Source organism: Balaenoptera physalus (assembly GCF_965194825.1).
Source record: "Balaenoptera physalus genome assembly, chromosome: 9".
Lineage (NCBI taxonomy): Eukaryota > Metazoa > Chordata > Mammalia > Artiodactyla > Balaenopteridae > Balaenoptera > Balaenoptera physalus.
Window position 1 is genome coordinate 4241246 of NC_138888.1, and position 27964 is coordinate 4269209.

At 38.0% G+C, this 27964-nt stretch overlaps 1 long non-coding RNA gene across 1 annotated transcript in view; it reads left to right on the forward strand.

Moving 5' to 3' along the window:
• The window catches only part of LOC309667330, a 62459-nt gene extending 36013 nt beyond the window's left edge, over positions 1-26446 (forward strand). Inside the window, exon 2 of the long non-coding RNA XR_014267713.1 lies at positions 26027-26446. This is a non-coding gene — a long non-coding RNA (uncharacterized lncRNA). The remainder of the gene's footprint in view (positions 1-26026) is intronic.
• Positions 26447-27964: the final 1518 nt, after the last annotated feature.

Consider the following 27964-nt stretch of genomic DNA (forward strand, 5'->3'; position numbering starts at 1 on the left):
CACAGTAGATGTCTCCATGTGAGTACTATTGTGAAATTTGTTTTCTTTTTTGTGTTGGTTTGTTTGGGGGATTGTATTCATAATAAGGAAAATGCAGTGTAAAATATCACTGAGGGGAAAAAACTAGAACACAGCAAAGTAAACTGGCCAAAGTCCATGAAGGAACTGAAAATAATTGTGTAAAATAATTTTCATCCCCACCATTAGCCAAATAAAGCATTATTAAAACAATTAAACAACCTATTTAATTCAGCAATTCTGCTCTCACTTTTAGATATTTAATTTAAAGAACTAACCAAAAATGATCACAAAGATGAATGAACAATGATGCCCATTTATAAAACAGCCAGTCAGACTGATTTGGCCCAGGCCTAGTATGTTACAGGTTATTTAATACAGTGGGAAAATATTCACAGAATATTGTTAAATGGAAAAGAGAATGTGTAGTTTGATCCCAATTGATATTTGTATATGTAAATCTATTTAACTTTATTTTTTTACCTGTATATGCAATAAAAGTAGGGGTAATATCCATCAACATTTTATATATTTACTTCATGATGGTAGAATTATAATTTGGTTCTATTTTCTACTTTCTGTTTTGTAGTATTTTCTAACTATTTTTAAATTAATATTTTAAGTACCCTAAAAATAGTATGTAAAAAAAAAGATTACAAAATTAAGCAAATGAACAAAGAACAAAATCATATATGATCTGAGTCAATAACAAGAAGAGCTATTTATTGATAAGCATAAAGAATTCATCAACTAGAAAAGGTAATAATCAAATTAAAAATATAATAATAAAGTACTCATGAGAGGAAAGAGTATGTTTTGCATCTCTTGCTGTTCGAATTATTTCCTTTTCAAAAGGTAAAAAAGTTCTGTGAGGTTAGTGAGCCTGCTGTCTAAGAAATTATATGCAATTTAATTACTTCGGGGAATGATAGTAAAAATTTCAATATATAAATAGCAACATAAATTATCAGTTAATCACTTTTGGGTATAGTTATTGTATAGAAAATCAGTGGAAATATGCTACAGCATGACCAATAATGTCAGTCAGAATACATCTGAGAATCTTGGTGTTAACTTGAAAGAAAGTTTGGGAAAGAAAAGGGACATTTCTCTCCTAGAACTGTTTATTAATTTTGACCAATTTATTTCTGCCCATTTAAGGTTACCACCCTAATGCTGTTTGGGGTTAACACAGTATTGATTGAGTAGATGGCATCCTTCCTTGAGTTAACTTTAAACCAATACCCTAGATATCAGTTAGAACAAACTATAATATTAAAACTGACATGGCAGTAAAGCTAGGTACTTTTTACAAACATGTGTTCATTACATATTTACATCAGTGTTCAGTAATCATTAATGTATGCTGTCTCCAGATCATTCTTTTCTAAAAGGTTAAACTTTATTCTGAATTCTTATTAGATTTTTATTCTTCTTCCTGGTCTTGGGACATAAAGCTAAGTTTTCAGCCAGTTAATTTAATTAGATCATGCCCATCAGTACTGGTTATCAAACAATTATTGACAGAATCAGATTTCTTTAGCATTTTTATTCAGTATGTTATATTGTTATCTAACATAAAAATTTGAATTAAATAGTTTAAACCGGAAATCTGGATGAATTTTAACGGTGTTAGATTTACTATATTACCATTCTTAATTTTCTGGTAACATGGTGTCCAATCTTAGATAATTCATGCTCCAATAATTTTTGTCAATTGATATATGGAAGCATTGTGATTTAACAATATTGTGGTATTGTTGAAAAATCACTAGATGTGAAGTCAGTAAATATGAGCTCTAGTGCAAGTTGACCAGCTAATAGCCAGCAGATCCTATACTCAACTTGTTTTTCTCCAAAGCCCACGCTTTTATCGACAATGCAATCAATACTGCATCTCAATTTAGAAAATATTCTCAATTTATACTCATTGTTTAATTTTATCTGTAATCAGTTGACTTAATAGTCTTCCTTTTGAAAGCCTGCCCACACCCAGTCAGTAATCTATATTTTTAATTAAACTTTTTATTTTGAGGTCATTGTAAATTTGCATACAATCATAAGAAATAATGCGGCGATATCCTGAGTATCCTTCACCCCGTTTCTTCCTCTGGTAACATCTTACAAAACTATTGTACAATATCACATCTAGGATACTGACATTGGTGTGATAAAGGTACAGAACATTCCGTCACTACAAGGATCCTTCATGTCACCACTTTGTAGCTACATCCACTTTCCTCCCTTCATTTCCATCCCTTCCTTAACACTTGGCAACCACTAATCTTTTCTGTTTGGAAAATGCTGTCATTTTTAAGGAATGTTATAATAAATGGAATCATACAATATGTCAGCTTTGGGAATTTGCTTTTTCAATCAGCATAAGTCTCAGGAGATTCATCCATATTGTATGTGTGTCAATAGATCTTTTTTTTTCTTTTCATTGCTGAGAATTTTTAAAAATATGAATGAACCACAGTTCTTTTTAACCCTTTATCCATTGAAGGATAGCTGGGTTATTTCCAGCTTTTGACTATTTCCAAGTAAAGCTGCTATAAACGTTCACACTTAGGTTTTTGAGTAACCCTAAATCTTCATTTCTCTGAGATAAATACCCAGGAATCCAATTGCTGGGTTTTATGGTAGTTGCATGTTAATTTTTAAAGAAGTTGCCATACTGTTCTCTAGATGGTTGCAGAATATTACATTTCTACCAGGAATGTATCAGTGATCCAGGTCCTCTTCATTTTCACTAGTATCTGATGTTGTTACTATTTTTTTTTTTTAATTTAAGCTACCCTGATAGTTAAGTAGTGAGTAGTTAAGTATTTCCGCCATCTTATATTCTCTTCGGTAAAATGTGTCTTCATGTATTTTGCCTATTGGATCTTTTTTTTTTTTTAATTTTGTGTTTTGAGAGTTCTTTATATATTCTAGGTACTAGTCCTTTGTTAGATTTGTGGTTTGCAAATATTTGCTCTCACTCTATAATTTGTTTTTTCATCCTCTTAACAGGTTATTTCATGGAGCAAAAGTTTTAAATTTTGATGAAGTCAAATTTATCATTTTTTCCTTTTATGGATTGTGCTTTTGGTGAAAAGTCTAGAAATCTTCTTAGCTCTATATCTGGAAAATTTCTCCTATGATTTTTTTCTAAAAGTTTTATGTTATGTTTTAAGTCTATGATCCATTTTGTGTCATTTTTTGTATAATGTGTGACCAGATTTTTCAGGTAAAGTTTCATTTATTTTGACTATTGTTGTACAATTGCTCCACAATCATTTGTTGAGAAAGCTATTTTCCTTCCATTGAGTTGCTTTCACCCTTGTCAGAATCAGCTGGGCATTTCTAAGTCCTCTGATCTGTTTCACTGGTCTATGTGTCTATGCCTTCTCCAGTACCAGAGTCTTGATTAATATAGCTATATAAGAAGCCTTGAAGTTTGGTAGACTGATTTCTCACAGTTTTTCTTCCTTTTCAAAATTATTTTTACTATCATATTTCTTTGACTTTCCATATAAATTATAAAAATATTGCCTATACCTATAAAAGATTTGTTGGTACTTTGATAAGAATTGTTTTAAAACGATATATCATTTTTGGTATAATTTACATCTTTATGTTGTTGAGTCTTTCCATCCATGAGCATGGTATGTTTCTCTCTGTATTTAGATCTTCTTTTATTTCTTTCCTCAGCATCGTGTAGCTTTCAGCATACAAGTTGTGCATATGTTTTGTTAGATTTACATATAAGTTTTACATTCTTGAGTGATAGTAAATGGTATTTTATTTTTAATTTCAGTGTCCATGTTTTATTTGCTACTTTATAGAAAAATGAAACAACTTTTAAGTGTTTTTCTTGTATCTTGCAACCTTGCTGAACTTACTTCATCATTCTGGAACTTGCTCTTTGTAGATTCCTTGATATTTTTTACATAGTCAATCATGCTATGTACAAGTAAGACAGTTATATTTTTTCTTTCCAATCTGTATGCTTTTAATTTCCTTCATTAGCTATATTGCATTGATTAGCTCTCCCAGCACTATGTTGAATTAAGAGTAATTTGCAATAAACATCCTTGACTTGTTCACTATTTTCGGATAAAAACATTCAGACTTTCACCTTTAAGTATGATCTTAACTGTTGGATTTTTGTAGATATTTTTCAGATAAAAAAGTTCCCTTTCATTCCTATCTTTCTGACTTTTTTTTTTTTTTTTACCATGAATGAATGCTGAATTCTGTCAAATGCTTCTTCTGCATCAATTGTTATGATTGTTTTATTTTTCTTGTGTAGTCTCTTAATATGGTGAAATATATTAATTGATTTTTGAATATTGAACCAATCTTGAATTCCTGAAATAAATCCCACTGGGTCATGTTGTATAATTTATTTCAGATGTTGTGGAATTTAGTTTGCCAATATTTTGTTAAGAAATTTTAAATCTATATTCGCAAGGTTTGTTGAGGTAGTTTTCTTTTTGTACTTTCTTTGTCTGGTTTTGGTACTAGGATAATATTAGGTTTGTAAAATGAATTGTGAAGTGTTCTTTCTTCTTCTAATTTCTGGAAGAGATTGTATAGAACTGTGTTAATTCTTTAAACATTTGGTAGAATTCTTCAGTGAATCAATCTGATCCTGAAGATCTCTTTTTTGGGGGGAGTTTTAAGATTACAAATTCAATTCCCTTGATAGCTATAGGGATATTAAAGGCACCTTTTTTATATTGAGTGATTTGTATTAGTTTCTGCTTTTCAAGTACTTGGTCCACTTTGTCTAAGTTGTTAAATTTGTGTGTATAGAGTTTTTCATAGTATTCCCTTATTATCTTTTTGATGTCTACAGGGTCTGTAGTGGTCACCACTCTTTCAATCCTGATCACAGCCTTGCAAGACTAACAGTCTTGCAAGTGGCCAGTAAAAGTCACTTGGCCTTTACTGGCATGGGTGGGGGTGTGGTCACATTATTTTCTGTGGTGTCTGGCTGGGGTAGAGAGGTTATTGTCTAAGTTTTCTGCCTTGCTCAGCTGTCTCTCTCCTAACCCTTTGGCTAAAGACAGCAGGTTTTGAGGAAAGCTGGTTTTTGTCTGTGTGCATTGATGATTCTGTTTCTAACTTCTTCAGCTCCAGGTCCATGATGTATGAGGCAAAAAGAAAATCCAGGGAACTAAGCACTCTGTCAGGAGTTCAAAGGTCTCTGGCAAGTCTACCTTCTCTCTGCCTTTTGGAAACTGATGTTTATCTTGTGTATAGACTTAGAAGGAAGAATAGAGAAAAGTACAGTTACTCTATCTTCCCAGAAGTCAAATTTCCTATCTGTTGTTTTTTTTAAATAAGTGATGGTTTAAGTATCACTTATTTAATCATTTATACCCAGTGTTTATATTGTCTCTGAAACATTCTCCTGACTGACTTCTGATTGACTATCATTATTTACAAAAGATCTGTTATATCTTTGAGTAACCCTTTACTAGAATGTTCTTCCGTATGTTATTAGAAATTTTTACCAAGAGGGTTTTTCTTCATATTTAAAAAAAAGAAAAACATGTCATAGCTAGTCACATCATTTATCATTTATCAAATTTAAAATTAGAAAATTTTCTAGAGTCAAATTCTACTGTACAAAACTGCTTAACATAAAGTGTATTCTTAAGTGGTTGAGGCTAGTTTCTCACTGTGTTTCTCAGAGTGAAGTATTCTTATGTAATCTTTAATCATGGAAGATACCTCTGCCTGAAAGCTTGTTCTCAGGAAAGTGTTGGGTCCAAAGTATCCACAGTCCAGTAATTCCCCACACTGACCTGGTTACAGGGTCCTCATGTGGAGGAGGAAAGCCATGCCCTGCTTCCCTTAACATCCCTCTGGATTTTTTACTATCTTGGAGCACTCTTAATAGCTGCCGATAAAGATTGTCTACACCAAAAAACCCTAAATACAAACATTCTAAGAGGCCTCCTTTTTATTGGGGTGGGGTATGCCTGGATGATAGATCAGCCATATAATCTGGGCAGAAGTAAAGTCAGGTGACAAATTATTTTATTCATGATTTCGTAAATCAAGTGGGAAAGAATGTATGTTGCTTGCTGTAATAGCTTATTATAAAATGTTATTAATTCCCTGTAAACTATGTTGGGTCTTCCAATACATCTTCTCTGTTGGTAGTATACTCTGCAGTTTTATACAAGGCTACATGTGTGTATATTTATTATCTACTTTTCAACCACTCAGAAATTAAAATCACAATTTTCAGTAGCCTGGCACTAGTGTTTATTGCAAATGCAGAATCCTGAGCTAAAAGCTATCATTGTTTATCTATTTTTATTCTATTTTGTCTTTCCTAATAGTGACTAATTCTATCAGTGTTGGTTTTATTTTGTAAACAAGAGAACAAACAAAAATACCTTCTACATACTTGAATAGGTAGAGAACAATGTATTTCATAGTAGGAAATGTGTAGCTTTTCTGACTTCTGACAATAAAGCTTTGACACTAGTTTACATAAGTCACACAGAAATCTAGAACAGAAGATGTCACATTAAAATGGCACTTTATTTTATGTAGATTTTAAATTCAATATCTATCCCAAGGGCAATAAAAATTAATATGGTTCCAAGTAGGGAAAAGAAAAGGTAATTATGAAGTTGCAAAGAACAGGTGGTTCTTTTATATTGGTAATCTCAAAATGGATGGAAAGTAGTTGAATCAAGGGAAGAAAACTGTTCTAGATGACATGGAGTGCTAAAGAGAGGATTTTTTAAAACCCAGCTCTAATGGCTAGTGTTAGGTAAGCTAACGGGATCATGAAAAGTATGGAGATATAAAGCATTGAAGGGCTTATAAGATGGGAAAGCCATCAAAAATTCTTTAGTTAAAAAGAAACAGAAATAAGTAAATGTTTCCCCCCCTCTTTCCTGCCACTAATTTGAGATTTCACACACAGTTTGATTTCTAGCAGTAAACATGGAGTTCCATTCATCTGCTTCCAACTGGACAATCATGTAGCCACTTGAACCAGGTGCCTTGCAGTTACACAGAAGTTACTGAGTAATCTGAGTACACTTTCATCCTCACTTTCCATGTAGAAGGCCATCCACTATTTCTATTTCCTCCAGAACTGGGCTGGAATTTTGCCATCCAAACCAGTAATACAGGAGTTTGGCATGAATGACAGCAGGGAATGGTCTTAACCAAGAGAGTTGAGGATGAAGTATGGAGTGTTTCTACTTTCTTCAGATTTCTGCACAGATATTTTAGGAGTGGTGGCATCATCCCCAGAATAAAATGTGACTGTGTGTAGGATATTTTGTGGAGGGGCAGAGAAGGAAAGGACTATAGAACAGAAGATATGGTTCGAATCAAAATAGGATAGAAGGGGGACAAAAATGAGATGTTTCACCGGCTCCACTTTGAGAAGAGGCGCCTCCAATCTTATGTTTCAGACCCTGAAGCCTGGTGCAAAATCTTTTGTCAAAGAGGCTCTGGTTATTTTTGTTTCAATACAGAAATAAGTTTGTAATCAAGAAAAATCTTAATAGAACCTAGAGAAAGACCAATACATTATATTTTCACAAACAAGGCCACCTACCCATGGCTAACTGCTCCCCTAGCGCCCCCCTTATCTGCATCACACCCCATGGCTTGGAAGAAGACAAGATGGAAAAAAGCCATGTCCTACCTCTGAGAGATTCCCTCCCACAGCTTCTGGTATGAGTCCGTCAGTCTTGCATCAAGCTTTATTTTTCACTCTTGCATGGGAATGGTGACACAAATAATAAACAATCTATAATAGGAATAGAAAAGAGTTTCATTCAAGCCAGCTGAGGACTACAGCCCAGCGGCACAGATTTGAGAAGCACTTGAATTGTGTTTCACTGGACTACAAAATGGGGGAGGTTTATATGGGCAAAGACCATAAAGCTACAAAAGATTTTGTCAAGAATTAGGATTGGAGGTGGCAAGAAGTAAGGGCGCTCTTTAAGAAAGTATTGGTTGGGGTCTGAATGGTTGCAAAGTTACAAGGAGAGATTTTGAGACCTTAAGGTTGCAGCTGGCAGCTGCTAGTAGATATTATTTTGAAAACGGCTGGTGGCATCCTGGAATCTGAGTTCCAAAAATTCAGGTCCTCAGTGATGCAGGAACATGTCTGAAACCACATCCACAAAGGCCACCCAGCTCCATTTTGATTGTCTGAACCACAGTCAAACCACATTTTGATTCTTGAATGCATTCTTTTCTTTAATGGTTAAAGTAGATGTACAATGCATGTTTGACAGGCCATTATAGGCTTTTCTAGTTAGTATAAAGTTCAAGCCAAGTCAGGTAGAAGCCAGGATGACTTCCCTATACGTCAATATGTGAACATTTCTTCCATCAAGAAATATTATATAACCCTCTTGAAAATGAAAGCAATGTTCCTATTCAGGCCACTTTCGCATCCTGAAAGCCAAAACACGGGTGATTCAGTGGCTGTACACTCAGACAGAGCAGGTGCAGCTCTGCGGGGATTCTCTGTGGAAGCGCTCGTGTGGTTTGGACAAGGGGTGGTCGATCATCTTTGCTCATGCTTCTCCATCGAGAGAGAAGAGGGCGTGATGCTGTGGGAACCTCTGCTTGAGATGTCTGCTGTGCCCACTTCCCTGACCGGGCCTATCCCACTTTCTTCATTCTTTGATGATAGATGATGCCTGAGTCTTAAAACTCTCTGACCACAAAAAATAACCCCACCTATGCTGGCCTAATTCTCGGCCTCTGGGATCACGGCATGACTGTGGACCTCTTCTTCCACCCTGAAGTATGCTGACCCTCCCAATAGCCAGGGGCCTTCTGGACCTTCAGGGGACATGGGGCCACTGTGGGAAGATGCCCTGGCAGAAGTGACACTTCTCGGGATGGGAAGGAGCTTGCGGTCCCCTGCGTGATGAACTAGAGCGCCGCAGCCAGGGCTCCTGTCTGCTTTTTGATGTGTGGATCTGCGTGTTCCTTTTGGTACCTCTCACCAAACACCAAACTGTACCAAACACCCTATTAGGCTTTCCTGCCCTGGGAGACTTTGTAAAAGTCAAACCCACCTTCTCACCCTCCTTTAGGCCATGGGAGTCCCGCATAAGCATCTTGCTCTCGTGCACAAAGATGTCCACTTGGGGGCTGACTGTGTCACATGCAAAATTATTTTTAGCTAAACAAATGAGTTAGGCTTACACTACTTTGTTTCAAGACATAATATAAGGCCATGATCATTAAGACAGTGTGGTCTTGGTATAAAGATACACATACCGGGCTTCCCTGGTGGCGCAGTGGTTGAGAATCTGCCTGCCAGTGTAGGGGACACGGGTTCGAGCCCTGGTCTGGGAAGATCCCACATGCCGCGGAGCAACTAGGCCCGTGAGCCACAATTGCTGAGCCTGCGCGTCTGGAGCCTGTGCTCCGCAACAAGAGAGGCCGCGATAGTGAGAGGCCCGCGCACCGCGATGAAGAGTGGCCCCCGCTTGCCGCAACTAGAGAAAGCCCTCGCACAGACACGAAGACCCAACACAGCAATAAAAAAAAAAAAAAAAAAAAAAAAAAAAAGATACACATACCAATTCACAGAATAGCTTGTTAAATACAGAAATAGTCCCACACATGTTCTGGATAATAAATTTTTGCCAAAATGTATTAAGCCAATTCAATAAGGAAAGATAGTGGGTTTTTAAGGTTTTGTTTATTTGTTTTTAAACAAATGCTGTTGGAACAATTAGATATTCATATGAGGAAAAAAGAAATGGACTTTAACCCTTACCTCATGCCATATGTTTGCCTTGAAATGGATCACAGACCTAAAAAATAAAAATAGCTAAAATTATACAACTTCTAGAAAAAAACCCAGATGAAAATCTCAGCCCCTCTGGAGCAATTTGACTATGATGTGACTTGTGTTATTTTTGTTTATCTTGCTTGGATTTGTCAGCCTTTTTGCATCTATGGTTCTATAGTTTTCATCAAATTGGAAATTTTTCAGTCATTGTTCCTTCAAATACTTTTTCTGCTCCTTCCTTTCTCCTCTCCTCTAAAGAACACATTATGTTCCTTGATATTGTACTGCTTGTCTCTAAGGATCTGGTTATTTCAGTCTTTTTTCCCAGTGTCCTTTATTTTGGATAAGTTGGATTGCTATGTTTTCAAATCTACTATTTTTGTTTCCTCTGCAGATTCTAATATTCTATTGTCAATTCACTGAAATTTTCATTTCAGCTATTATATTTTTCCTCCCTAAGAGTTCCACTTGTTTCTTTTTATATCATTTATTTCTCTCCTTTAAATACTTGAATATAGCTATAATTGCTCTTTTAAAGTACTTGTCTCTCATTATATTATCTCTGAAATTTCTGGGTCTCTTCTCACCTGATATTTTCTGTTTATGGGTCACATTTTTATAGATTCTGGATTTTTATAGATTCTGGATATTATGAATGTTACAATTCATATTATGAATGTTAAACATATTATGAATGTTACCATTTTGAATGTTTGCATTTTTGTTGTCTTTCTTCAAATTGCGCTGCAGTTTGAGTTGGCAAGCAATTGAGTTACTTGTAGGTTAGCTTGATTCATTTATTGAAGGCTTATTTTTAAAGTTTGTTAGATTGAGTCTTGTGTAGGTTTTATTCTAGCGATGTTTAGCTCTGCGACTGAATCCTGAACTTTGGGGGGTCTGCTGAATGCTCTGTCTTGTGAGCAAAACCCTCTGCTCTGGTTGGTAGGACCTTGAACATCTCTGAACCCTAGATGAGTTCTAGGACTTACTCAGCTTATAAATTCCTGACAGTCATTCTTTGCCTGCAGATTTTTAGAGTTTTGCCCTAGACGTGCGTAATTTAATAATCTGTCTTGGATCTGCAGAGATGCTTGTTGCAGACTCCTGGAGCCCTTTCTCAGTGCAACATCCTCCTTTCACCCGGTCAGACCGGGCCTTCCAGCTGCTTTGGTCCCCCAGCTCCTGTCTCCCTGCAAGTGGGAATCCACCTCGGTTCTCTCCTTCGTCTCATGACTCAGTTCGGTGCTGCCTGCTGTCCGCAGTCGGTTCAGAGGATCTGCTCATTTCAGTTTATCATCCCGTGTGAAGCTACAGTAATGGGAGAGACAAGTCCAGGACCAGATACTCTTTGGTTTTTTTTTTATAAATGTATTTACTTTATTTTATTTATTTTTGGCTGCGTTGGGTCTTCGTTGCTGCACGCAGGCCTTCTCTAGTTGTGGCGAGCGGGGGCGGCTCTTCGTTGCGGTGCGCGGGCTTCTCATCCCAGTGGCTTCTCTTCTCGCAGAGCACGGGCTCTAGGCACGCGGGCTCAGTAGTTGTGGCTCGCGGGGTCGAGAGTGCAGGCTCAGTAGTTGTGGTGCATGGACTTAGTTGCTCCGCGGCACATGGGATCTTCCCAGACCAGGGCTCGAACCCGTGTCCCCTGCATTGGCAGGTGGATTCTTAACCACTGCGCCACCAGGGGAGCCCCAGGACCAGATACTCTTTATTGTAGGAAGCAGAAGTTGAAGTTAAAATTTTTCAAGCTTCTTTTCGTGTTCTGATAAGGCAGTTCTGGACTGGCCATTATGTTAGGGCTGGTTGAGTCTGATGCTAAGCCATGACCCTCCTGGGGTCTCCACAGAATGTTGAGGTGGTCCAGGAGGTCTCCCACCCTGGTTGAGGGGAACTCAGACATCTCGGATCCCCATATGATTGCCTGATCTCTTTCAGCCTATGCTCATGGTAGTTGTTCCTTGCTGTTCTCATGAGTTCCACTCTACAAGTGCACATCTTAGTATTCAGCCAAGGATTCATGGGGCCATCGTGCAGCTCTCCGGGTTCTTCCTTTGCACTGCATCCTCCTCTCTAGATCTCTGCCCCACAAATTCCAGCCATCGAAACTTCCCTGAACACCTTTCTCTGTCTCCTCAAGTCAGCGAAAGCTCCAGTCTGTGCTTTGGTAACCGCTCCCTGAAGCTCTGTCTTAAAGCATGTCTAGCAGAAAACTGGGGTGATGGTAGGGCACACCTCAGTGGTTTCTCTTTTCTCAGGGTTGAATCCTTTCCTATCTGTGGTCCAATATCTGAAAGAGTTGTTTCATATATTTTGTCCAGTTTTCTAGCTGTTGATGACGATTCAGGCACCGGTGATCCTGTCATAACATAACCAAATTTGAGATACTTACATTGATACTTTTCCTTTCCCATGGGCTTTGCAATTATAGTTAACATTTACTGAACATTTACTCCTGGCTTGATGCACTTTGCATAGAAAATAGGTATTAGTAGTTTGATTTTATTGATAAAGAACTGAGGCAAAAATAGTTTGGATAATATGTCTCAGGTCATACAGCTAAAAAGCCTTTGATCCAGGATTCAAATGTGTGAGAGTCTAACTCCAAAATAAGCTTGTTCTTAACGTCTGTGATATAATAACCTAAAATGGAGTAGTGACTTATGCAAATGGCTTAAAAGGCAAAGTTCAAAAAAATATAATTTCACGATGAAAACTTTGCAAACTGAAAAGTATTATGGAAATATAAAGAATGGTAATGCTCTCAAGGATAATGATGACTTGTGATGAAAGAGGCTTTTTAATGGATTATGCACTCATATTTATTATACAGTCTGAGATACATTTACATAGAAAGAAGCATTTTCTAATCTGGAGTATTGTCCAGTGAACTGATTTATTTGCCATTGTTCATTTTGTACTTACTATGGTAGGCTCAAGAGAGAAAGAGAAAATCAAACACAGTTCCTACTCTGGAAGGGGGTGACAACTCACAGCATGTTACCTAGTTCCTCTTTAAATTTATCACCGTGATTCCCAAGTGGGTCCTTCTTATCGCCTGGCAATTCTATAAATTTATATAAATTACACTCCTACTCTCTGACACATCTGTTTTACATCTTCTCTTTCCCCCTCAAAATTCCACCACTCCTGCTTCCACTTCACCGTTAGCTCATGACATCTCATCTAATTTTACTTAGAAATTATGAGCCACAGGAAAATAGTCCGTCTCCCTTGGTGCCAACGTGCTCTGCTTTCCTTCTTGTTAAAATGGATGAACTACTCAGGTACATTTCAAACTATCTTATTTTCGCTCTGGATTCGGTCCCTTCTTGCTTTCCCTCGCCCTGTATTCCTGCAATTCTCCCTTCTCCCTTTTGCATCGTTATTTTGTCCCTCTCTACTAGATCTCATTTAGCAAACAAACATGTCCTTCTTAAAAAAAACAAATGTATCAATACGCAGACCTTTTTTGGTCTCATAATGTGCTTTAACTCGTATACCTGTTCTTCACAGCACAACTCGTTAGTAGGCTTTCCTCTAATGCCTGCTTCCCCTTCCTCAGCCCTCTTTACCTACCTCTCAAGCTTCCAGCTGTCCCACTCCATAAACTGCTCATGTCAAAGGCACCAATACCCTGCAACCTTCCACACCCAGCCAGCAATTTGTACCATTTCTTCACTATTCACTGTTCCTTGAAACACTTTATCCGCAGACACGGTTCCAGAGCGCCACAATCATGGTTTTTCTTTTCTTTTCTCTATTCTTGATCTTCTTCACTGGATCATCCTTTTCCTGGCCTCTAAATGTTAAGTTCCTTGGCATTTCTCTATTCTGTATACACATTTACTACCTGGGATAACTGTCAAGTTTACATTTCCAGCTCAAAATCTACGTGTCAAGTTCTCCAACCCAAGGCTCTCCTCTCTGAGTCTTGTAAGCCTATCCAAGTTAACCTGTCCACAGAAGAATTCTTCATTGCACCATCCCTTCCTCCATCTCGGAAATGTCACTAACATCTATCTAATTGCCGAGGCCTAAATCCTAGAAGTCATACCTCATTTGCTATCAATCCAGTGTTATCAGCTCTTCCTTCAGACTATTTCCTGGATCTGCTCATGTTCAGTCATCCTCATTACTGTAACTTTGCTGCACGTGACCAAGACTCTCAACGCGGTCATTTCTCTCTTTGCTTCCAGTTCTGATTTTCTAAAAAATCTCTTCTCCATGCAGGACACACTGTCATCTTTCCAAAAATTAAACCAAGCCATGTTTCATCACAGCTGAAAACACTCAAAATACATCTATCACACATAAAATTAAATCCAAACTCCTCTGAGTCCTGGCCCTTGTCTCTGCTCTGATTTCATCTCTCATCACATTTGTCAGGGTGAGTTTCTCCAACCTGCAGCATCAACCAACCTTGTTTGGAAATTGCCAAGCCTGTCCCTGCATTAGGGTTTTAGCATCGGCCCTTCTTCCCCCTGCCTGGAAGGTCCTGTCCAAGATATTTTCATGGCTTCTGCTTTGCTCCTTTAGCAATCTGCCCCAGCGTGATACCCCAGCTTGGTGATTTCTGATCATGTAGTTAAAACATTCCCATGTCCACACTTGCCATCCCCTCTCACGGTGCCCTGTTTTATATTTTCTTAGCATTTCTCACTACATGAAGTTATACTGTATATTTATTTGTTTAGTTTTTTACTGTTTCCATTCCGTGAGGAAAAGAACATGGTTTTCTTGACTGCTGTTTAGAATCCGCTGCCACTAGCCCCGAGGACCGGACCCTAAGGCTTATCTTGACAATCCTCTTAGCACTGGAACTGCTACTTTCATCCCTGCCAGCACTGCCTTCTGCAGAAGTTTTTATGGCCCCACTAGCATCAGCAGAATGGTCCTCATCACTCCCGCTTCTTTCAGTCACATAGCCAAGGAGAGAATCCTGAACTTGAGTAACAATTAACTTAGAGATGGAGGAAGAGGAATTAAGGCCAAAAAGGCCAAGGAAGACAAGAGAGAAGAGAGATTCTTAAAAATTATAAGAAGCAATTCATTTCAAGCCCTATAGACAGAATGAGTAATATAAGAACCAAACAAAATGTTCACTGAATTAAGTGATGTGACCACTTACAATCTGGATAACAACAGTTGCCACAGAGCGGGCAGACCAGACACCAGATTGCAATGTGATAAAGGGGAAATACAAGAAATAAGTATTGACTTTTATTTACAAAGCTTCGCTGAAGAGAGAGATTAAAAGGACAATAGCTAGAGGAAGAGGAGGAGAGTCAGTGGAAGATTTTTATTTTATGACAGGAGAGATAAGACTGTTTATTACTGTGGGGAATGGGGTAAGAGCCAAAAGAGGTAGACTGTAGGTCCTGGGGAGGAACTATTATAGTATCTAATGTTTTAATAAGCCCCCAGAGGAATGTCGAGGGACTTCTTTTAAACACATGGAAAGATCAGTGCATGAGTAGAAGAAATTGCATCTTGCACTGAAACTAGAAGAAAGAGAATAAAGATCGATTTCTATAGGATCTGGAGAGACTCTGGTTTTTGAAGTGACTGGGGAGAAAAATGGAGTGCGATTTTTCCACTTCCTCCAGCTCTGGGCTCTGTTCTGTTTCCAGTAGGAGACATTCCCTCCTGAGAGCTTTAGGAGAGAGAGGAGTAAGCGACCAGGAACATATAAAAGAAGACCATTCAGTTTTAAGAAATCATCAGAGACTGAAGACTATGAGTTCATAATGGTTCCATTCTGTGATTTTTCACTGTTAAGCAGCCTTGTTATAGGAGAGGAAAGATGGGTTTTTGTTTTTGTTTCTTTTTAAGATTCAGGGCTGGGATGTTGAGAGGCGTTGGTAACACATGATAAGAGGATATCAGAAATAAAAATATTGATAATATGGTTGAAGTGCTTGACCCTGAGGTCTAAATTGATTAGGGATCGTGGTGAAGCCAGAATAGAACTAAGGGGCTGAGTTGAAATAGAGAAAGGAAGATGTTGTGAATCTTCATGATGGAGAAGAATAGGGATCCCAGCAGAAGTGGAGCGAGATGACTGTTAGCAGGGGGTAGCACACACCTGACCTGAGACATTAACTCCTGCAGTTTAAGACTTCAGGGAAGCAGTAATTCTGGGTTAAGAGATGGTCAAGAATATGGTCACACCATCAGGTGACTGAAGTCGAATGATGTTTGACAGTTTAGAAAGTTAGGTGTTCTTTTGTTTGTTTAAGTACAGAATGGTGTCCAGTGGGCAGAGTTCAAAGGCCTGGAGGAAGTAAGAGGTGAGAAGTTGAAACATGAAGGAAAAGCCCAGAGAAATTTAGAAATGGAAAGAAATGGAACAGGGAAGATGAGAGTTGACAAGGGATTGTTTTGAACTGATCCCCAAGATGACAGAGGAAGAAGAACAGTAAGATTCGCTAGCTTCTAGTTTCCAAGTGGAGATTTGGTGGAAATAATTTTAATGTTAGTATTAACTGTCTCTTGTAGTCATTGGGACTATAAGGTTATTTCTTATTTTCCAGAAGAAAATTTGGATGAGCATCAGAGAAACTTTCAACAGCATCAAAAGCAAAAAAATAGGGGTTTTCCAAGGTGTATTCCATTGTTTTAGAGACAGAATCTACCACAGTGGGTGAGAACATTTCTCAAGGAACCGGCCATGATCTGGATTGGCCATGTCAGCTCTGGTCTGGGAAACACAGCAGCTTTGTGAGGTTTTCATTTTGAGAGGTGTGTATGGGGGCAAGAACGGCTGTTCCTCGTCTTCCTTATGGAACCCAGCATCCTGCCCAGATACAGCACTGAATTCTACACTACCTAACTGTGTGTACTTGTACTTACCTTGCTTGTCATTGCTACTTGAGAACCTGACAGATTTTTGCAGATCAGTTATCAATTAAGATCAGATGACTTTGGTTCTGAAATAAAAGTTCTACAACTTTTAAAATTTCCTTAGGAAATAAAGATTGATATTCACAGATTTACTACCTACTCATCTAATATTCAAAAAATCAGATGTCAAAATATATTTGTTTAAAATCAGAAATATTGTTCATGCATGGAAATATGTCACTGAAATATAACTGAACACTAGTTTCCAGAGGAATTATTTATAATCTGTTATTTCTTTATAAACTTAAATACACTTAACATTGTTTAAAAATTTTAAGGACAGAGTATAGTTGAGTGTATAATAATATACTAGCCCAGTACAGGTATTTGCAGTGAAATAATACTTCAATAAATCTGTGCCCAGAAAAGGAATCTGCCATATGAATAAGCAGAGGAGAGGGATAGTATTACATTACCCAAGGGGGCTATTTTCCTTCCAACATGCAAGTTATTTAAACATTCAGAGTTTGAGAAATGGAATTGCATTGGAATTGTGTTATTACAGAGGTAAGTATAAATGACTTGGAGAACATTATCCAGAAAGATCACAAAAGGCACCGCTTAAGGATCTGTGGGTATGTTTGAATATTTTCACTGCCCAGGAAAATACAAGTTGTCTTAATCCATTCGGGCTGCTGTAACAGAATGCTATGGACAGGGTTGCTTATAAATAACAGAAATTTATTTCTCACAATTAAGGAGGCTGGAAGACCAAGATCAGGGTGCCAGCATGGTGGGGTGAGGGCTTTCTTTTTTTTTTTTAACATCTTTATTAGAGTCTAATTGCTTTACAATGTTGTGTTACTTTCTGCTGTATAACAAAATGAATCAGTTATATGTATATATATATCCCCGTATCCCCTCCCTCTTGCGTCTCCCTTCAACCCTCCCTATCTCACCCCTCTAGGTGGTCAAAAAGCACCGAACTGATCTCCCTGTGCTATGCAGCTGCTTCCCACTAGCTATCTATTTTACGTTTGGTGGTGTATATATGTCAATGCTACTCTTTCACTTTGTCCCAGCTTACCTTTGCCCCTCCCTGTGTCCTCAAGTCCTTTCTCTATGTCTGCATCTTTATTCCTGTCTGGCCACTAGGTTCTTCAGAGCCTTTTTTATTTTTAGATTCCATATATATGTGCTAGCATACGGTATTTGTTTTTCTCTTTCTGACTTACTTCACTCTGTATGACAGACTCTTGGTCCAACCGCCTCATTACAAATAACTCAATTTCATTTCTTTTTATGGCCAAGTAACATTCAATTGTATATATGTGCCACAGCTTCTTTATCCATTCATCTGTCGATGGACACTTAGGTTGCTTCCATGTCCTGCCTATTGTAAATAGTGCTGCAATGAACATTGGGGTACGTGATACTTTACGAATCATGGTTTTCTCAGGGTATATGACCAGTAGTGGGATTGCTGGGTCATATGGTAGTTCTATTTTTAGTTTTTTAAGGAACCTCTAAAATGTTCTCCATAGTGGTTGTATCCATTTACATTCCCACCAACAGTGCAAGAGGGTTCCCATTTCTCCAACCCTCTCCAGCATTTATTGTTTGTAGATTTCTTAATGATGGCCATTCTGACCAGTGTGAGGCGATACCTCATTGCAGTTTTGATTTTCATTTCTCTAATGATTAGTGATGTTGAGCATCCTTTCATGTGTTTGTTGGCAATCTGTATATCTTCTTTGGAGAAATGTCTGTTTAGGTCTTCTGCCCATTTTTGGATTGGGTTGTTTGTTTTTTTTGATATTGAGCTGCATGAGCTGCTAGTATATTTTGGAGATTCATCTTTTGTCAGTTGCTTTGTTTGCAAATATTTTCTCCCATTCTGAGGGTTGTCTTTTCGTCTTGTTTATGGTTTCCTTTGCTGTGCAAAAGATTTTAAGTTTCATTAGGTCCCATTTGTTTATTTTTGTTTCTATTACCATTTCTCTAGGAGGAGGGTCAAAAAGGATCCTGCTGCGATTGATGTCATAGAGTGTTTTTCCTATGTTTTCCTCTAAGAGTTTTACAGTATCTGGCCTTACTTTTAGGTCTTTAATCCATTTTGAGTTTATTTTTGTGTATGGTGTTAGGAAGTGTTCTACTTTCATTCTTTTACATGTAGCTGTCCAGTTTTCTGAGCACCACTTATTGAAGAGGCTGTCTTTTCTCCATTGTATATTCTTGCCTCCTTTTGTCAAATATAAGGTGACCATATGTGCGTGAGTTTATCTCTGGGATTTCTATCCTGTTCCATTGATCTATATTTCTGTTTCTGTGCCAGTACCATACTGTCTTGATTACTGCAGCTTTGTAGTATAGTCTGAAGTCAGGGAGCCTTATTCCTCTAGCTCTGTTTTTCTTTCTCAAGATTGTTTTGGCTATTCGGGGTCTTTTGTGTTTCCATACAAATTGTAAAATTTTTTGTTCTATTTCTGTGAAAAATGTCATTGGTAGCTTGAAAGGGATTGCACTGAATCTGTATATTGCTTTGGGTAGTATAGTCATTTTTACAATGTTGATTCTTCCAATCCAACAGCATGGTATATCTCTCCATCTGTTTGTATCATCTTCAATTTCTTTCATCAGTGTCTTATAGTTTTCTGCATACAGGTCTTTTGTCTCCTTAGGTAGATTTATTCCTAGGTATTTTATGCTTTTTGTTGCAATGGTAAACGGGAGTGTTTCCTTAATTTTTCTTTCAGATTTTTCATCATTAGTGTATAGGAATGCAAGAGATTTCTGTCCATTAATTTTGTATCCTGCTACTTTACCAAAATCATTGTTTAGCTCTAGTAGTTTTTTGGTAGTGTCTTTAGGATTCTCTATGTATAGTATCATGTCATCTGCAAACAGTGACAGTTTCACTTCTTCTTTAATGATCTGGAGTCCTTTTATTTCTTTTTCTTCTCTGACTGCTGTGGGTAAAACTTCCAAAATTGTGTTGAATAATAACAGTGAGAATGGGCAACCTTGTCTTGTTCCTGATCTTAGAGGAAATGGTTTCAGTTTTTCACCATTGAGAATGATATTGGCTGTGGGTTTTTCATATATGGCCTTTATTATGTTGAGGTGGGTTCCATCTATGCCCACTTTTGGGAGGTTTTTTTTTCATAAATGGGTGTTGAATTTTGTCGAGAGCTTTTTCTGCATCTATTGAAATTATCATATGATTTTTGTCCTTCAGTTTGCTAATATGGTGTATCACATTGATTGATTTGTGTATATTGAAGAATCCTTGCATTCCTGGGATAAACCGCACTTGATCATGGTGTATGATCCTTTTAATGTGCTGTTGGATTCTGTTTGCTAGTATTTTGATGAGGATTTTTGCATCTATGTTCATCAGTGATATTGACCTGTAATTTTCTTTTTTTGTGACATATTTGTCTGGTTTTGTATCAGGGTGCTGGTGACCTCGTAGAATGAGTTTGGGAGTGTTCTTCCCTCTGCTATATTTTGGAAGAGTGTGAGAAGGATAGGTGTTAGCTCTTCTCTAATGTTTGATAGGATTCACCTGTGAAGCCATGAAGCCATTTGGTCCTGGGCTTTTGTTTGTTGGAACATTTTTAATCACAATTTCAATTTTAGTGCTTGTAATTGGTCTGTTCATATTTTCTATTTCTTCCTGGTTTAATCTTGGAAGGTTGTATTTTTCTAAGAATTTGTCCACTTCTTCCAGGTTGTCCATTTTATTGGCATATAGTTGCTTGTAGCAATCTCTCATGATCCTTTGTATGTCTGCAGTGTCAGTTGTTACTTCTCCTTTTTCATTTCTAGTTCTATTGATTTGAGTCTTCTCCATTTTTTTCTCGATGAGTCTGGCTAATGGTTTATCAACTTTGTTTATCTTCTCAAAAAACCAGCTTTTAGTTGTATTGATCTTTGCCATTGTTTCCCTCATTTCTTTTTCATTTATTTCTGATCCGACCTTTATGATTTCTTTCCTTCTGCTAACTTTTGGGGGTTTTTTTGTTCTTTCTCTAATTGCTTTAGGTGTAAGTTTAGGTTGTTTATTTGAGATGTTTCTTGTTTCTTGAGGTAGGATTGTATTGCTATAAACACCCTTCTTAGAACTGCTTTTGCTGAACCCCATAGGTTTTGGGTCATTGTGTTTTCATTTTCATTTGTTTCTAGGTACTTTTTAATTTCCTCTTTGATTTCTTCAGTGATCTTTTGGTTATTCAGTAGCATATTTTTTAGCCACCATGTGTTTGTATATTTTACAATTTTTTTCCTGTAGTTGATATCTAGTCTCATAGCATTGTGGTCAGAAAAGATACTTGATATGATTTCAGTTTTCTCAAATTTACCAAGGCTTAATTAGTGACCCAAGATATGATCTATCCTGGAGAATATTCCATGAGCACTTGAGAAGAAAGTGTATTCTGTTTTTTTTGATGGAATGTCCTATAAATATCAATTTAGTCTATCTGGTCTAATGTGTAATTTAAAGTTTGTGTTTCCTTATTTATTTTCATTTTGGATAATCTGTCCACTGGTGTAAGTGGGGTGTTAAAGTCCCCTACTGTGTTAATGCCGATTTCCCCTTTTATGGCTGTTAGCATTTGCTTTATGTATTGAGGTGCTCCTATGTTGGGTGCATAAATATTTACAATTGTTTTATCTTCTTTTTGGATTGATCCCTTGATCATTATCTAGTGTCCTTCTTTGTCTCTCATAATAGTCTTTACTTTAAAGTCTATTTTGCCTGATATGAGTATTGCTATTCCAGTTTTCTTTTTATTTCCATTTGCATGGAATATATTTTTCCATCCCCTCACTTTCAGTCTGTATGAGTCCCTAGGTCTGAAGTGGGTCTCTTGTAAACAGCATATATTTACGTCTTGTTTTGGTATCCATTCAGCCAGTCTATGTCTTTTGGTTGGAGCATTTAATCCATTTACATTTAAGGTAATTATCGATATATATGTTCTTATTACCATTTTCTTAATTGTTTTAGGTTTGTTATTGTAGGTCTTTTCCTTCTCTTGTGTCTCCTGCCTAGAGAAGTTCCTTTAGCATTTGTTGTAAAGCTGGTTTGGTGGTGCTGAATTCTGTTAACTTTTGCCTATCTGTAAAGTTTTTAATTTCTCTGTCGAATCTGAATGAGATCCTTGCTGTGTAGAGTAATCTTGGTTGTAGCTTTTTCCTTTTCATCACTTTAAATATGTCCTGCCACTCCCTTCTGGCTTACAGAGTTTCTGCTGAAAGGTCAGCTGTTAACCTTATGGGGTTTTCCTTTTATGTTATTTGTTGCTTTCCCCTTGCTCCTTTTAATATTTTTTCTTTGAATTTAATTTTTGATAGTTTGATTAATATGTATCTTGGCATGTTTCTCCTTGGATTTATCCTGTATGGGAATCTCTGCATTTCCTGGACTTGATTGACTATTTCCTTTCACATGTTAGGGAAGTTTTCAACTATAATCTCTTCCAATATTTTCCCAGACCCCTTTTTTTCTCTTCTTATTCTGGGACCTCTATAATTCGAATGTTGGTGCATTTAATGTTGTCCCAGAGGTCTCTGAGACTGTCTTCAATTCTTTTCTTTCTTTTTTCTTTATTCTGGTCTGTGGCAGTTATTTCCACTATTTTATCTTCCAAGTCACTTATCCGTTCTTCTGCCTCAGTTATTCTGCTATTGATTCCTTATAGAGTATTTTTAATTTCATCATTGTGTTGTTCGTCATTGTTTGTTTGCTCTTTAGTTCTTCTAGGTCTTTTTAAAAGTTTCTTGTATTTTCTCCATTCTATTTCTGAGATTTTGGATCATCTTTACTAACATTACTCTGAATTCTTTTTCAGGTAGACTGCTTATTTCCTCTTCATTTGTTTTGGTCTTGTGGTTTTTTACCTTGCCACTTCATCTGCTGCAGATTTCTCTGTTTTCTCATTTTGTTTAACTTGCTGTGTTTGGGGTCTCCTTTTCGCAGGCTGCAAGTTGGCATGTCACGTTATTTTTGGTGTTTGCCCCCAGTGGGTGAGGTTGGTTCACTGGGTTGTGTAGGCTTCTTGGTGGAGGGGACTGGTGCCTGTGTTCTGGTGGGTGGGGCTGTATCTTGTCCTTCTGGTGGGCAGGGCCACATCTGGTGGTGTGTTTTCGAGTGTCTGTGAGGTTAGTATGATTTTAGGCAGCCTCTCTGCTAATGGGCTGGGTTGTGTTCCTGTCTTGCTAGTAGTTTGGCATGCGGCATCCAGCACTGGAGCTTGCTGGAGGTTGGGTGGAGCTGGGTCTTAGTGTTGAGATTAAGATCTCTGGGAGAGCGCTCACCGAATGATATCATGTGGGGCTGGGAGGTTTCTGGTGGTCCAATGTCCTGGACTTGGCCCTCCCACCCAGGAATCTCAGGCCTGACACCTGGCTGGAGCACCAAGACCCTGCCAGCCACACAGCTCAAAAGAAAAGGAAGGGAGAAAAAAAAACAAAAAACAAAAAAACGATCAGACAGAACCCTAGGACAAATGGTAAAGCAAACCTATACAGACAAATCACACAAAGAAGCATACACATACACACTCACAATAAGAGAAAGGAAAAATATATATATATATATATACATATATATAAAAAGAAAAAGGAAGAGAGCAACCAAGCCAATAAACAAATCCTCCAATGATAATAAGCACTAAATACTATACTGAGATAAACATAAAACCAGAAACAAATTAGACACAGAAAGCAAACCCCAAGTCTACAGTTGCTCCCAAAGTCCACCACCTCAATTTTGGGGACATTCGTTGTCTACTCAGGTATTCTTCAGATGCAGGGTTTATCAAGTTGATTATGGGGCTTTAATTGGCTGCTCCTGAAGTGTGCAGAGAGATTTCCTTTTCTCTTCTTTGTTCACACAGCTCCTGGGGTTCAGCTTTGGTTTCGATCCCACCTCTGTGTGTCGGTCGCCCTCGGGCATCTGTTCCCTGCCCAGACAGGAAGGGGTTAAAGTAGCAGCCGATTAGGGCTCTTTTGCTCACTCAGACCTGGGTGGAGGGAGGGGTACTGTAGTCATAACTGGAACGTGGGGCAAGCCTGAAGTGGCAGAGATCGGCATGACATTGCACCAGCCTGAGGCAAGATGTGTGTTCTCCCGGGGAAGTTGTCCCTGGATCTCAGGACCCTGGCACTGGGGGGCTGCATAGGCTCCCATGGGGGGTGTGGGTAGTGACCTGCACTTTCACACAGGATTCTTGGTAGCAGTCGCGGCAGCTTTAGTGGCTCATACCTGTCTCTGGGGTCCTAGCTGATAGCCGTATCTCGCACCTGTCTCTGGGGCTCACTTAGGCGGTGCTCTGCCTTCTGTGGGCACACAGAGCAGGAATGCCCTCTTCTCATGCACTCTGAAACAAAGGTCTCTTGCCAGTCTGGCAGGTCCAGACTTTTTTCCAGACTATGTCCCGGCTAGCTGAGGCACACTAGCCCCCTTTAGGCTGTCTTCACCGAGGGCCTTTTTTGGATCACGAGCTTCTCATTGTATTTCACATGGTGGAAGGGGCTGGGAGCTCCTTGCATTCTTTTTTTAAGGCACTAATCCCATTCATGAGAGCCACACCCTCATGATTTAAGTACCTCCTAAAGGCCCCACCTCCTAATACCATCACACTGGGATTAAAGTTTCAACATGTGAATTTTGGGGGAGACACAAACATTCAGACCACAGTTCAAGGTAAAGAATGGTCACACAATTTCCTTGGATAAGTAAATCTCTTAGACATAATTTGACTAGACTGAGAATAAACTGGTAATAGGCCACAGAAATTTTAATTTGCATGTTTTCTATAAAGAATGGCCCAACAACTGTTTCTACAGGCCTTCTCAACCAGACCGTAAACACTTTGAGGGGAGGGCCTTGGTCTTATTTATATTTATTCTCTCAACAGGAATGAACACAGGAATAAACAGTGAGGGTGGCACAGGTATTCCTGTTGCTTCTTGGTGCAACCTGAGTTAAATTCTGGTAAGAGAGGAAGATGGAAGTTGTCAAAGGTTGCACTCACGATTGGAAGTATCAAGCTAGAAAAGTCACCTATGTGGTATCTATTCCTCCCCCATCCAAATGATATAAACTTCATTTCTCACAAGCAGCATGGCCTTGGCATGTTAGCAACTTCTCAGTTTCCCCATCCGTAAAATGGGGTAAAGTAGTACTACTCTACAGAAATATCTTGAGAATTAACTTGAAAGCTAAGAGCTTTGCACAGCAGTAAACTGTAAGCCATGGAGACATATGTGGGGGGCTTGACAGTGAAGTAAGTGACCTTGGTTATGACTCTTCGGGTATAATCCACTTAGCACTCGGCATCCTGAAGATCTCCTCCCTTCCTGTTCTGTCCTCTAAATGGTCTGCACCCTTTCTCCCAGGTAGTAGGGATGCTTCTGACAAGTATCTCCTCTCTACTCTTGACAGGTTACTTCATCTTTCATTTATTGTCTCTGTGGCAGTCCAGGTCTCAGGAGATAGAAACCACACAGTAGGCTAATCAGTAGGGGTTTAATGTAAGAAGATTAATTATGATAAAGGATAACCATATGATGTAAGGGAGAGAAAGCATTCGATGTGGGAGGAAGACTCACTGAAAGAATATCCACTAAACTGAAATACTTGTAGTTTGTTGCTGATGTATGAGTTTTCAGGTTCTTGAATTAATAGTTATTTGAGGTCTAGGGCCACAGGCCAGTGATGAGAGGACTTGGGGAGGTTTGGAAATAAAACCAACCTCAAACCGTACCCCGTTCTCCATTGTGTTTTACTTCCTTTTTTAACATAGCTTTTCTAGAGATAGGTTATTCCTCTAAAGGTTGTTGCTATTAGATATTTCAAATAAAGTCTTGTAAAGTTGTCAAAAATGTACCTCAATTTACAGGCAGGACATGGGGGTAGTCTAGTGTAGATGTTAGTGCTTGATAAGTAGTGCAAAGGTTTTATTAGTGCAACTTCAATAGAATTATTCATATGAAATCTGGCCAACTGGCCTCTTGCAGATTCTATAGTATTTATTATACTGTATTTGTGCTACATCATTAACCTAAGAAGTAAGGTTTCCTTTTTTTAGGGGATAAAGTATTCTCTTTTAATTTTTGGAATTTCAAATATCAAATAAGGAAGTGACAGTAAAATCATAAATATGAATGCAAATGAAGAAGTGGCTGCAAACATAATGTGAGTATGACTGTTTGTGTTTGTGTGTGTGTGTGTATGTGTCTATGTGTGTACACTAAAACAAATAGACTATTGCTTCACATTTTGGAATATGCCCACAAAGGATTTTGTGCCCTTAAATTCTTCACATTTAAACCTGACTTGTTCCAATGGGTCCTTTACAGGAGCTCCCAGGCATGCTGTGTCCACTTCGCCGGTCCTGCTCTCACCAAACACAGTGCAAGACCAGGGTAAGTGATGGAAGAGCCTGGATCAGAACTGAGGAGGCACCTCCACTCCTGGTTCTGCTGTAACCTTGTGATAACTTGTGCTATGACTTAGCTTTTCTGGACTATTGTTTACTCATCTGAAAAGCAAAGTGTTAGAATTTGATAATCCCCCATGTCCTTTTCAGTACTGATACTACACAAACTACTTTTTAGTATAAGAGGAGAAAAGAAAAGCTGTTGTGTTTATCTCATAACCTCTAAATTTTACCCAACATATCATTAGATTTTCCTCTTCCTTGAGAGAGGAAAACAGAAGATTATATACAGTTCAAGCATAGTTTCAAATCATTTAAAGTGCTGTGTAGACGTATTAAAGATATCGAAAGTGGGCAGGAGTTATAACAGTGTATGGTCAATTTTTTTCAGCCTGCATTTTCCCTTCTTGGACTAATACATGTCTCCTGGCATGAGTGGTGGAGAAGCAGACACATATCCAGATGTTTCCATATTAAAGGAGTTTCATTTTTGGTATGAATTAATAGAAAATATAAAAGAGAGAAAAAGTATACTCGAATCCATACAAAATTTTATGGCAAAACATGCTACCAGATCTGAAATATCATCAGCGCAGGGCAAAAAAAGTTAATAAGAATGAGGTTATCATTAATCTCTAGCATATAATTTATGTATTTCCTGGCATTTGGCTGCATTCTATAATATTACTACATTTTACCACTGTGACATGTTCAACCCCATTCATTCTCATTTTCTCCTGGTTGTAACATTAAATTATAGCTGATCTTTCCCAATCTTATCTCTACTTCCGTGGAGAGATGGTGTCATTCTACACAGCCCTTGGATTCTGAGAATTCCAAAGCAGAGTTATTATGTCCAGAATTAAAAGCTGCTCGTTTCCGTTAGAAAACGCAATGGGTAATGCTGTTTGAGTTGCTTTTTTTCCTTTTGTGAGTATGACAGCTGGGAGTTGAGAGGTACAGAGCCTAGAAACTCTATTTATATTATATTTGACCAATTTAAAACAATTAAACACTTTTGCTCTTATTATCTTATAAAACAGAGAAATGATGATAATGATTCTTACTTATAGTGTCTTCTCAGTGACAGAAACTGTGACAGAAAAGTTGTTATATGATATTAAACCATTCTCAGATGCTTCAACACTATGAGATGAATATTCGTACTCACATTTTAGAGATGAGATTTGAAGATACTAAAAATTGCCCAAAGTCTCATAATTACTTAGCATCAAGGTTAGGATTGAATTCAGTTTGAATGGAACTGAAATATCTGTGCTTTTAAGCACTTGCAAACTTTTCACATCAGAACAGAGAACCAAGGTAAATAAGAACATACAGGAACTATTTAAAAAAAGAAATGATTCTTAAGATGGCTGCATTGTAATGTTTCTCCAACTGCAATATATCAGAATTTGCATTCAGTGAACAAATATTTGCATGTCCGCAGTTTAATTTAGTTAAGCAAACCTGTATTGGACACCTGCTGTGTTCAAGGGATAGGCCGCCAGAGATTAAACAACAAAGTCAGTAAGACAGTTTCCAACCTCGAGGAAATATGGTTCTGTTCACTATGATCTGACAGTCAAGAGTGGTATAAAAGAGAGACAAATAAAACACTTTATAGGCAAAAAGAAAGTGTTATATTCTTACTAAAAGAAGGGAAGGTTTTATAAGGGAAGCAACATTTGAGCTGAGCCTTGAAGGTTATATTCAAAGATCCTCTGTCCTGGTTAATTTCTAATTTGATTTTTTTTCAAGCCTAAAGAAACAGTGAAATATAGAAGAGACACTATATCGTGGTGGTTCCCTGGATCCACATCCTACCTAAGCCCCTAACGATTGTACAGCCCTTGAC